Source organism: Ictidomys tridecemlineatus, chromosome 5 (assembly GCF_052094955.1).
Source record: "Ictidomys tridecemlineatus isolate mIctTri1 chromosome 5, mIctTri1.hap1, whole genome shotgun sequence".
NCBI lineage: Eukaryota > Metazoa > Chordata > Mammalia > Rodentia > Sciuridae > Ictidomys > Ictidomys tridecemlineatus.
In genome coordinates, this window is record NC_135481.1 from 194,964,714 (window position 1) to 194,975,847 (window position 11,134).

Consider the following 11,134-nt stretch of genomic DNA (forward strand, 5'->3'; position numbering starts at 1 on the left):
ATATTCAACGCATCTTTGTGTCTATTTCTTTTTACAAAACCTGCAACTCTCTGCCAAGTCAAAATTTTCCATCTACAGGAGGCTGAGGCAGGGGGATGGCAAGTTCAAAGCCAGCCTCAACAACTTAGCGAGGCCCTAAGCAACTTGGTGAGACCCTGTCTCTAAATAAAATATTAAAAAAGGGCCGAGATGTGGCTCAGTGGTTAAGTGCTGATAAATCCCCAGCACCAAAAAAAAAAAAAAAAAAAAAAGGTGTTTTTCCATCCATCCTGTTGAAATAAATTCTTCAAACTGGCACATGTTCACTGTCACCTCTGATTGGCTTTGAGAAAGGACCCAGAACTTCTCCACCCCATGGGTTTTCACAGGGTCCCACAGGCTCTGACCATCGGGCTGTGGTCACTTCCTGAGTCCTGGCTACTGTGACCCCAAGGCCATTTCTCCCAAATCCCCCTTCTGCTCCGATGCGGTCAGAGGCTCTCGTCCATGAGGCCTGGTGTCCACCCACACGGCTGTCAAGTGACAGTGTGGGCAGGAAGGCCTCGGCAGCAGCGCCGTGTCAGTCCGGGGAGCCAGAGAAAGTGGTCAGTCGCCCTGGAAGACCAGGAAGGCGGATCAGCAGGCCCAGAGGACAGCCCTGCAGGCCCCCTGAGGTGGAGCCGGCTGGCCTGGCCTGCCCTGCCCTGACCAGCCCCTGGGACGAGAGGCTGACTCGTGAGGCTGACGGGGACCTCGGCTCCTCCGAGTCCATCAGGAATCTCCTTCACAGACTAAAAAGGAAACACTCTCCACGTCGCACTGTCTGGACCTCTTTTCCCACGAGGAGCACTTTCCCTCCAAGCAGCTGGGTGCTTCCCTCTCCTTCTGGGGCCTCGGAGGCCAGGGACCCAACACTCTCAAGAGTGGGGGCAGGGGACCAGAGCACCCACTGCAGCCACCTGGGGACTGCGCCTGCCCCCATGCCTGGTCCCCCGCTGATGGTGCTGCGGGTCTCCACTGTCGGCCTCCACTATCGGCCTCCACTGTCGGCCCACCTGCAACCAGCCAAAGCCGCTTGGATGTTCTCAAAGGTACAGGGGACATGAAGAGAGGGGCTGCAAGATGTGAGGATTCTGGCCGCGGAAACATTTGAACCTGGAATCTGAGCGTTAACCAGCCTCCTGGGGTGGACCACTGCATTCCCCCTGGACTGCCAGGGCCTGCAGCCCTGCTGTTACCTCTCCTTTAAGGCTGGGGCACTGAACACTCCTTCTGAAGTAAAGACATCATAAAACTGAGAGATGTTATCTTTTAGGACTCATGGTTGCATGCAACCTAAGTTAAATATCTTTAAGGAAATTCCTAGTATCAGTTAACTGAAACGTACTGGAGTGGCCTGGTAGCTTCAGGCACAGCTGGATCCAGGTGTCCTAACGATGTCATCAGAGTCTGACTAGTGTCTCCTGTTCCTCTTTTTTCCACTCAGGGCCATTCCTCAAGAGCATCTCCTGTCCTGGCTGCAGGACAGCAACTCAGCTAGTAGAAGAGTCTCTGCCCAACCCAGAAGCCACAGCAAAAGTCTCCTGGTACCTCATTGGCCCCAAGCTTGTCACATGCCCTTCCCTGCACCTATCAGAGTGGCTGGAGAAGGAGCCTAAGGGTCTTAGTCCACCTGAGGCAGGGTTGTTCCTTCCGGTGGGTGAGCAGGGGACAGTTTCCAGGGAACACTGGGATTTGGTTACCAGAGATGGGGCCGTGGATTCTGTGCAGCCAGAAGACCGCACACTGCAGAGATCACACTCGTCCACACCACGGGGCGGGGCAGAGAGCTCAGGGCCCTCCTGTCTGGAGGTGAGGCCCAGGTACCTGTCACCTGGGACCTTGGGAAGGGAGCCCTCCTAGTGCTGGGACACAGCGCACATAGGACTGGGAGGAGTGACAGTTTCCAAGGTCCGCAAGACAGGTGGCACTAGAGAGTGGAGGTGACCGGCAGGGGCGAGCGGCTCTGAACAAGATCCCTGCTCAGATGACAGGCCCCGTGTTGACAAGGTGGGCCCAGGCACCAGTCTGACCCCCCACTGGCACCGTCACCTGGCCCAACGGCTCTTGGAGGGCTGTGCTCTCCTCATTGCCACCTTTCAGACAGCTGACCCCCAGGGGACGTGAGGACATTGCCGGAGCCACAGCTAGTGGTGGTGACACGGAGACTTGAACGCAGGCCCCCATCCAGCGTTCCTGCACCCAGATGCACACTGAGGAACGACCCAGGCCAGACCACGAGGACGGGGGTGGCACTGGACCACCAGGCCCCCTAGACCAGCTGTCTCCCTGTGCGAAATGGGGGGGGCTGGCCCCGATACCCGGGCCACTGGGCACCTGGCCAGCGCAGGAGGACTTCTTTCACCAGTAGCCAGAAGCAGAAAATGCAAACTGAGCTTCTTTCAGCAAGAAGAGAATTCGCCTCCCCACAAGGCCGCGAGCGTCTCCAGCCCCTGAATCCTGGAAGCCGGTCAACACGACTCGCCTTCCGGACGCCCTGAAACCCGTCTGGGGCTGCCCCAGCAGGTTCTGGGGGCAGGTGGCCGGCACCTCCTGACTCAGCCCCAGGCTCCCCCCCACAGAAAAGAGCCTGAGCTCCCAGCACGTCCTGAAACCCGTCCTGACCGGGCCAGCGCAGGCCACGCGCTCCTGCCGGGAGTGGCCGGCCCTGGAAATGCCACATGCTGGTCAGCTGAGCTTCGGGCCTTGGCTCCGCCTGTGATTCCTGGATCCCATGTTGGCTTCTCTTGACTCACTGCAAGTATGAGTCGTCCCCAGGTGGACCGCTGATGGAGCCATATCCGTCCACGCTGTAGCTGGGGGTTCTGGACAGCAGGTCTGTCCCCTAGGAGTAGAACAGAGTTCTGGGAGGGGACAGAACAGGGGCTGGGAGGACGGAGAAGGCCCTGCAGGGAAGCACTCCCTGCCTGGGCCCACGGGAGTCTGTGCTGGACAGGAAGAACCGCTTACTCTGAAGTCCACAGTGGACGCCACCTCCTTTCCCAGAGTCCTCCTGGGCAGGTTAGGGCGGCCTGTCAGATAGGTGAGTCTGAAGAATTTAAATATAAATGTTGTAAGTGACCAGAGGCCCTCAGGCTACCTGCTAGAAACAGGCCCGTAGCCTCAGGGGGAAGCGGACCAGTGCAGGGTTTATGCAGCCTGTGTCACCAGACCAGCCACCAGACAAGCCACCCTGAGAGTCAAAGTGCCCGTGAACCAGCTCCTCGGAGTGCTGCTCTGCTTCTCGATGAATCTGAAGCAGTCAGGTACATTTGCAAAAATGTTGGATGTCGCAACCAAATATCTGATTAAGAGACTTGAAGAATCTCCTCTGTTGTCCCCTGTAACAGAAGGAGGAAAACTTCAGCTCAACCGCACCATCGTTCTGCGCAGCCCTCCTCAGCACATTGTTTGGGTTTTCAAGCATGTCTCCTCATGTTCACATAATAGCTGCTCTGGCTCCAGGTTCTTGTCCTTAATCCACTGTTTATGGAGCCAGAAAGTAGAGTTTCTTTGTGTGCATCTTTTTATCAGAGAAGAAAATCTTTCTGAGGGGACTTTCCCTTCCCCAGAATATTTATCCTATAGCATCAGTCAGTCCTGGGGCCCATGGCTATTTTCTGGATGCAGAGGAACCTTGCTTGGCAAGGAGCCTGAGGCTTGCTTGGGTTCTGTGGTAGAAGGAACCTGGGGCTGAGCACAGGGAGGCGGCTCCAGCTCCATGCCGGTGACAGGCAGGAAGCCATTAGTCCATGTTTGATCCTGGAGGCTGTCTGAGCATTTGGTCAGGACACTTCTGTGTGGTGACGATCTGTCTCACTCACTGCAGGTCACAGGCCAGCTCCCAGATCCCACGTGCTAAAATCCTAGAAATCGCACCTGCCATCAGTTATTTTGACAAAGCATGCTCCAAGATGCTTCCAGATGTTTTCTAACGGGTAGAGCCGTCCCCAGCTCACGCCAGGGGTTCCTACATGTGTGCACTTGGTCCTCAAGCTCAGAGACTGCGGTCCCCCTGCGGGGGTGGCAGTGGGGGGGCGGGCTGTCAGAAGGAGCCCCTCCCTCCTCAGCCGAGCAGCGGGCGCTTGGTCTGTTTTACACGTTGAGCTTCTATGAAAGGTTTTCTTTGAAGAGCATATTTACACTTCGAATGAGTCCTCGAGTCAGAATTCAGAACTGTCTCTCCAGTGAGAACAACCAGGCGGCTTGGTGCGCTACTCAGCAGAACGTCTAACTGGATTTTTTGATGAAATAAATTGTAGCTGGTTGACAGGCTGCATTGTCTTCTGCTTCCCACTTTGGGGGACATCGATTTCCCAGTCACTCCCACTGGAGAGAAGGGCTTTCCAAGCACCGGCCTCAAAGTCAAAACTACACCCTTGCAGGCAGAGCCACCTGGCTGGGGGCCAGTTTTCCCCCCGTGTTCGAATCCGCGCTTTACGTTGGGTTGCAGGCAGCAGAAGAATTTAGGTTACCCTTCTTTTTCCTGTTAGAATGGAAAACAATAAAACGAGGCTGGGGTTGCGTACCTGATCCTCAGGAGGAAGCAGGTGCTCACGGGCTGCTTTCTGGCCCTCTCTGGTCTCTGCAGAGCCTGGGCAGGGCGGGCTCCTGCCAGCAGGGGCTGCAATAATCCCGCACAGCCACAGCCAAGGCCGCCCCGGGGCATGGAGATGAAGAGTCCCGGGCGGCTCTTCTAGGCTGATGACAGGCTGATCTGGGCACCGCACCACATGCTGCTTATCAGACTCCAAGTGGCTCCGTGCCCGCCGCCTGGTCCTGCGGGTGGCTCTTGCTGAGGCGGCTGCATCCAGAGCTCAGGGGTGAGCTCGGCTCTCCCTGGGGGAGTCGGGACCCCTGGCCCAGGTCCTGGCTGGGCCCACTGTTTGGTGGAGGCACAGACCAGGGCACCATGGAGACGGGGCAGCAGGGGAGGAGCATGACTCATGTGGCTCGGAGCCCAGAAGGCGTCTGCGGAGGCCGGAGATAAGATCACGGAGACACTGATCGCAGAAAGTGCCCGGCCTCCAACAACGCTCTCCAGTCCATCAACCTAGGGACACAATAATTTGCTGAGATCCCAAGAGTACAAGAGAAGCCACGCATGAGTCAAGAAGCTTAATAAGCCAACTTTGTGCTCTGCACATCCCATTCCTCTTTGTAGACGCGGCTCGAGTTCACCAGTACCCCTCACTCCCACTTCTAGGAGCACAGGAGGCTAGGACCCCCGCCCCTCAGAGTCCTGTGTGGACAGGTGACTACTCTCAGCCAATGAAATCTGCGAGAAATCTACAGGCGCTATTCCCAAGCAGAAGCACTGAAGCTCTGCAGTGTGGTTCTGCAAGTTGCCTTCCTGTGCCACACTGGACTTGGGGACATGGGTTGAGATGGCACAACCCCCATCATACTGGTCTATTGGATGACTGTGATGAACTGAGTTCCCCGAGAAACCCATGCTGGACATAAAATGTAAATTAGGGGAAAAAAATTTTGTTGTCATGGTAAGCCATGGAGAGTTAGGTCCTTTTTGTTACTGCAGCATCATCTGGCCCATCCTGATTATTATATCCAGCACCTTCCATCACGATATCCAATAGATAGGCACGTGAAAGGCCCGGGACACCCTCTAAACTCAAAGATTCCAAAGATCATTTTTTGTCACATTCTTCCAGGCTAAAATAAAAAAATAAATCTGAATTGTCAGAGGAGAGAGCTGCTAACTTCAGCTAACCAGGAATTGCTGCCCAACACTGAATCTAATGGAAGAGGGAAGGAGCATTTGTGAGCGCTGACCTTGGAGGTGGACATGTTAATAGCTACATCAAAGGAGATCTAAATTTGGAAATAGTCTGTTGACGGGTGGGAAGAAATCCGTGGGCTTGGGTGCTTGGCGCCATTCAGGATTAGGAGATGAGTAATTGTTGATGCCCAGGTTGTGAGCACCTGGGTCTGCTAACAGGTGGAGGAGAAAATGACACCGGGTTTGAGAACATGCACTGCGCCAGCGGCTGCCTGACTCGTCCTCGCCACGGCTCCCAAGAGCTGCCGTGGCCTGTGCTCCACGATCAGGGTGGGAGGCGCGGGAGCTGGCAGACCGCAGCCCGAAACACCCAGATTAACTTCATTTATTAGGAAAAGCCTGGCTGGCGTCGCAGGCACGTGTTGGTTCTGCCCCCGGCCCCCCACTCCCACTATTGGCACAAACAAAATATCCCCCTGTGCTTCCCAGGGGACCACCCCCCCCCCCGCAGTGGCAAGCCAAGAGAAACGAGAACATGTGCCACCAAAGATGTGGCTCAGAGGGCTCACGGCGACTTGTTCAGGAGAGCCGAGCAGTGGGGACGGCCAGGCTCCGTCAGGGGGCGGATGAATCGAATGATGATGATGATGATGATGATGATGATGATGATGATGGTGGTGGTGCAGACCTCGGTGCAGCCACAGGATGGGACACTGGCCCCTCAGCATCGGAAGTGAACGGCCTGTCGAGACGGCCACAGCCGGGAGGGGTCCCGAGGACAGCCACGCCGTGCGTCTCAGTCCGCTTCTTGGTGGCTGTGACCGACACCCCTGAGGACGACCGCGGAGAGGAGGAGATGCTCATCCTGACTCCCAGTTCCTGAGGTCGGTCACGGCCGGCGTCTGCACCCAGGGAGAGGGGGAGCAACCCGGGAAGGGCTTGGTGGGGGAAGAGAGAGAGGTCCAGTCACCGGGGACCAAGGACACAGCCCTAGGACCCACTGCCAGCGACCTCCTTCCCCGTCACACCCTGCAGCCCCCGTGAACCCATCGATGGATGGATCCACGCTGGACCGCAGCCTCTTATCTGTTCCCTTCACCTCTGAACGGGCCTGCACTGTCTCACAGGGGACATCGCACACCTAGACCGTGACACTAAGAAGGGAGGCCAGACGTAGAGAGTCACTTAGGATCTGAACCCCTGGATGGGACATTCTGAAACACCCTACGGAGGGGATTGTCACCGTGGTGGCCAGCGGATGGGGGGAGAGAAGAGTTTTGTGACCTGATTTCGGTGGGGGATATGCTACCTTATACGTGTGTCACAACCCATCGTCCTGGGTACCCAGAAAGTCAGCCTTACCACAGGATTATTTTTAAAATGACATGACTTTTCTGGAAGGCTTACTAATTTAAATTGGGTTTTAGGACTCTAAATTGATCTTCTAGATCAGAAGTTCTTTGAAAAATAATTGGATGGTCCCTTTTTATTAAAGTTGAATCTTTAAAGAAGATATACATATTCATTTCTTGAGCGAGCGGATTCCCTGAGGTTTCTTTCTTTTTTTCTTTTAAGTAGAATTTAACATTAAGCGTTGGCTTTGTTGGCATTGCAGCCGGTGAGCATAGTTCATTTCAACGCTTGGTTCAGTTCAGGTCAGCAAAAATGTTTATACAATTAAATACACTGGGAAAGGAGTCACACTTCAGAAAAGTATGGAAATGCAGTTGTTAAAAACGAAGGTGTTGATTGATGACGCATCTTCCTCCAGGACCTCTGAAGTCAAGTCCCGCCGCAGGGTGGTGCCTGTTCCGCTGTGTCACACAGAGGGGACGGCGGGGGTCTCTGTAACCCAGGGGCCAGGAGGACAAGCACGGCTTCCCCTGCTCACTCATTTACTCTTTCTTTTTTTCTTTCTTTCTTTCCTTTTCTTTTTTTTTCTGTCTTTGCTGGAAGATGGAAGAAAATATTTTTTCTTTCTTTTAAAGTGAGGACAGTAAAGGGAGCACCAGCCAAGAGAAAAGGGAGGAGGACAAAAGGAGCGCTGGTTCTGTAGGGACGACTCTCCGCAAAGAGACGCCATCAGGCTTGTGCGTTCCTTGTTAACTGAACCCTGCTGTCATTTGGAGTGGTTGTATTCTTACCTTAAAAAAAAATTCTCCCCAGGCTCTGTGGCATCTAATACTCATGACCCACAGATCTAGCCGATGGTTACTATGCACAAGGCACTGTGTGGGACCTTCAGGAAAACTCTGAAAGGAGCTGACTCAGCAGGCAAGTGCCCTTGTCTGTGGTGTTGGCTGGAGCATTGGCAGCCATATTGAGAACATGAACACAGGACTCACAACAAAGATAGAGGAGAGGGAAGAGTCCAGAAAGTACCTGGGGCCCTGATGTTATCATGAAACCACCATTTTATTCCTGGCTTTAGACTCATTTATCAGGAGGTAAGATGGACCCTTAAGTTTTTTGGAAAAGGGTTGGGTGTTTCTATTACTTGTAGCCAAAACAAACATCAAGAAACCTCATGCCTCATTTTCATCCACCCATAACAAATCCCCTCCTGATGTGAAAATGTGCCTCTCTCCCCTCTTCCCAGGCGGCCCTTCCTTGATCTGAGATGACAGCTATTTCTGCTACATTTCCATTTGCATAGAAAGCATCGGATTATAATGTATCGTCTCCATTTCACCATGCAAAACAATCCTTCTTTGAAGTCAATCACAAGAAAGCTCATCCCAGGAGTAATTTTCTGATCATCAAATTTGTGAATATATATTTTAATTTGCCAACCCTGCTGGCGTGCCAGTTGGTGGGTGTGCTAAACCCTGGAGAGTTCATCTTCATTTTCTAAATCAATCCTCGGATACCCCTCAATCGTATGCACTTGTTAGGAGATAACTTAGAACAGGATCTCAAGAAGCTGGCTGGAACTTCAGGAATAATTAGAGTTGAGATACTGCTTAGGCCATAGGGTGAGTGTCTATAAGAGCTGTCAACAAAGTCAGGAAAAAAGCTAAGCTCTTCTAGAACTCATCCAGAAGAGTGGACTTCCTCTGCCTCTGCCCAGCCCCTCGCCATCCCCGCATTTCCTGAAAGCCCGTATCTCTCCAGGCCCCTCTCCAGAATGGGCATTGTGGGCCACCCACATTTTTACCCTCTCTCTTCTCAATTAAAGCCTTGATTGTCTTCTTGTGACCAGTGCAATCCACGCTAGGTGGCTGCTCTGTGGCTGTGGGATTTCTGGCTTCTCCTTTGAGGATGACCTAACACCTCAGGGGAGAGACTCCCCTGACCTGGAAGGGTTTTCAGAAGGTCCTGGGTGACGACAAATCACAACCAACAACATCATCCCGTTATTCTGCACAGTGTGCAACTCAGCCGTTAGGTCATATCTGGTTTCCTGGTTAAATAACAGCAAAACGTCTTAAAATTTCCAACTCCCTGTTTGAGAAGTAGAAAAGAGGAACCAAAGCTTGGTATCGAGGATCACGATATGAATTCCAGATGTTGTTCCAGGGAAAGGCGTCTGGGGCGTGCACTTGCTGATGGGGTGTAATGAGAAGCACTCAGCTTTAGAAGAGAAAGCTTCTCGTTGCTGGAGCATGGACGTGTGTGTCAAAGTAAAAAGCTCTAAATGCCCCAAATCCAATCCTCCTGAACGAGACGGGGAACGTTCATCAAAATGATTTCATTAACCACGAGTTAAAAGGATGAGAAAGTTGATTCTCAATAGCACGAACAAGAATCCCACGTAGCCAATGAGAAGGAAGTTAAATTAGATGGAATCACTTCAATATTTTAAGGGGAAATTAAACTGTAACTCTTGGGTTATCTCTAGCACCAGGGGACAAGGAAAACACTGCTCTGTGAGTTTTCTGGGTGTTGGCCTCACTTCTCCTGCATCGCCAGACATCCGGGTCCTAGTCAATGGTAAGTGCAGCCTGACTGTCCCTTGTCCCAAACGCCGGGAGCAGAAGTGTTCCAGATCTGGGATGTCTCCTGGACTTTGGAATATTTGCACATAGAATGAGATATTCTGGGATGGTGATCAAGTCTAACATGAAGCTCATTTAAGTATATATATAAATATAGGCTGAAGCTCATACAACATTTTTGTGCATGAGACAAGGTTTCATGTGTGGAATTTTCCATTTGCAGCATCCCATTGGTGCTCAACAGGTTCCTGTTGGGATTTGGAGCACTTCCGATTTGGGGGTGGGGGGTGCTCATTCTGTAGCAGGTCAACGTCACCTGCTGCTGCTGGAGGTCCGCTGCCCCTTAAAGGACTTGTCAGATGTCTTCTGCTCTGACACTCGTGTTTCCAAGCTTCCAATGTTCTTTCTTAATATATATAAATGTTGCCCCCTAATAAATATGTTGGTTTTCCTGGGCTCTCTCCCCTTGAAAGCTGTGCTCAGTCATTCATTTATTTAACAGAGTCCTATCGGGCTTCCATTCCACCTCCAGAGCTCAGCTGGACAGTAAGGAAACAGAAATGAATGAGGCATGATTCCAACTTGAAGAAACAAAGCCATGGAATTCTAGCAAGGTATGTTCATTGGATTGTTAGAAGCAATAACAAGGAGTCATGAGGTGAAGGGGAGGGAGAAAGCAATTCTGCCTTAACTTTGGAGGTCAGAGTTAGTCTGCGTTCTGCTGCTATAACAAAATACCTGAGACCTGGAGACTGGGATGACCAGGCGCACTCTTCCTCTGAAGGGCCACATCCCCACCTCCCCCTCCTCTATGAAGAGGGTCAAAAGCTGCACATCTCACTGGGCCATTGGGTACTCATTCGACGCTCTGTGCAGGTAGCAAACTCACATGGCTTTCCTTCTGCGAATCTGTCTATTGCATGCACTTCAGCACACTCAGCTGTCAGACCCCAGAGGGGATGAGAAGGTTCTTTCCCGCGCGGTGGTTTGCAGCCGACCCAAGACGGACACCCCTCCTTTACCTGCCCCCATCCCCGCTACAGTCCTCACCGCAGACCAACAAACCCAAGGAGCCATGCGGTGAGGGGAGGGAGGAAGCAATCCTGCCTTCACTTTGGCGGCCACGGCCAGTCTCAGTCTGGGAGAACTCACCTTCCAGCCACAGCTCTCCAGTCCCTCCTGGGAGGCAGGACACGATCCCTGTCCTCCAAGAGCTTCTGGGGGTGACACACCACACTCCCCCGAGGACCAGGTCACCCACGTTCTCGCAGTGAGGAAAGCCTCCTCCGTGGCATCGCACCCTGGAAGGAAGAGGCCTCCGGGAACCTACGCCTGCGGAGGTTTGGGGGCGGCTCCTCCAGCTCCTCATGCTAGGACCTCCATTTCCCTGGAGCAGGAGCCCCTTCTTGTAGGGCAAGCAGCGTGCCCCGCGAGCAGG

General features: G+C 53.0%; 1 long non-coding RNA gene across 1 annotated transcript; it reads left to right on the plus strand.

Annotated features, from left to right (window-relative positions):
* Positions 1-2,401: 2,401 nt before the first annotated feature.
* LOC120886338 (uncharacterized) lies at positions 2,402-10,854 on the plus strand. Its single transcript, XR_005729284.2, has 3 exons — positions 2,402-2,779; positions 8,358-9,691; positions 10,199-10,854. It is a non-coding gene; the product is annotated as an uncharacterized LOC120886338 (long non-coding RNA).
* Positions 10,855-11,134: the final 280 nt, after the last annotated feature.